Raw genomic sequence first — 1,584 nt, forward strand, 5'->3', positions numbered from 1 at the left:
CGACGACGACGCGGCAGCAGTCCGATACGGACCGAGCGATCTATGGAGCTTCACTTCCGGCCGCCTGCTCAGACGTCACGTGCTGCGCGGTCGCCACGGCAACTACGGCAGCGGCGGCTACGTGGTGAAGATCAGCAAGAACAGGTGAGCGTAGATACTGGTCAGGTGTCGGCGAAAAATGCAACTCGTATGCAATATTTTCAATGCGCGTTTGTTTTTTCCTGAGAAGGACTATCTTTCTGAGCACGAGAGCATATTTTTTAACATTTATTTTTAAATTTAAAATTTTTTTTTTTAATGATTTTAACAATTTTATGGTAGTTTGCCGTGATTGGTCGTGATCGGTAGGTGTGTGTTAAAAAAAGCATCACAGGTGTTTGTGTTTTCTGTACAGGGAGGAGGCGAAACAGCAGCTCAGCAAACTGGAGGCGGGCGGATGGATTGACGCAAAGACGCGGGCGGTCGTCGTCGAATTCACCGTGTATAACCCGGCAACCAACCTGTTCAGGTGCGTGTGCAGAATTACCTGCGAGATTGAGATACACTGCACTTGATGACATAGTCGTAGACCCTTCACGCATACATTTTTCTCTGAAGTCTCGCGTCGCTGTCAAATATGACTTAATACTAAGACTTAACATGACTTATATAATATATACTTATATGACTTATGTTTATATGAATTATGACTTAATATTAAGACTTGATATGACTTATATAATATGTACTTATATGACTTAAGATTATATGAATTATTACTTAATATTAAGACTTGATATGACTTAAGATTATGACTTGGGGATGAGCAATAAGCTGGCTGTGTAGACTTTTAAATGGTTTCACGTGAAATTTGCATTTTGAACTTATTTTTCTTTGATCTTACATGCTATTAGCACTACTTCACTCGCGTCATGCTCATATGAATGTCATATTCCTATCATGTAATTCATGTGGTACTACTGCCATGTCACTCGCGTCATGCTACTATCGCATCATCCATGTCATGCTACTATTATATCATTCGTGTCACGTTACTGCCGTGTCCGTGTGTCATGCTACTATCATGTCACACGCGCTACTATCATGTCACACGCGCTACTATCATGTCACACGCGCTACTATCATGTCACACGCGCTACGAGCTTGACTGATAGACTTAAAGCAGGTACGAGCTTAACCGATAGACTTAAAGCAGGTATGAGCTTACTGATAGACTTAAAGCAGGTATGAGCTTACTGATAGACTTAAAGCAGGTATGAGCTTACTGATAGACTTAAAGCAGGTACGAGCTTGACTGATAGACTTGAAGGGTCGATATCAACCGCAGTCCGTTAGTCTGAAACTACCAGATTTGTTCATGGATGAGTGAGTCAAAGCTGTCCTTCCCTTACTTGATATGTGGATTATTTGAAAGATATACATGGTCCTTATGTCAAAGCTATTGTTCCATTACTTGATATAGGGGTTCTTTGAAAGATATCCAAGCTATACTGTCCTTATGTTAAAACTACAATGTTATATAAGTCTACTGTCTTTATAATGTGTCTAAATATTATGTTTTTAAATTGTCGCAGATATATTATC

The sequence above is a fragment of the Priapulus caudatus genome, unplaced genomic scaffold, assembly GCF_000485595.1.
Source record: "Priapulus caudatus unplaced genomic scaffold, Priapulus_caudatus-5.0.1 Scaffold756, whole genome shotgun sequence".
Taxonomy (NCBI): Eukaryota; Metazoa; Priapulida; class Priapulimorpha; order Priapulimorphida; family Priapulidae; genus Priapulus; species Priapulus caudatus.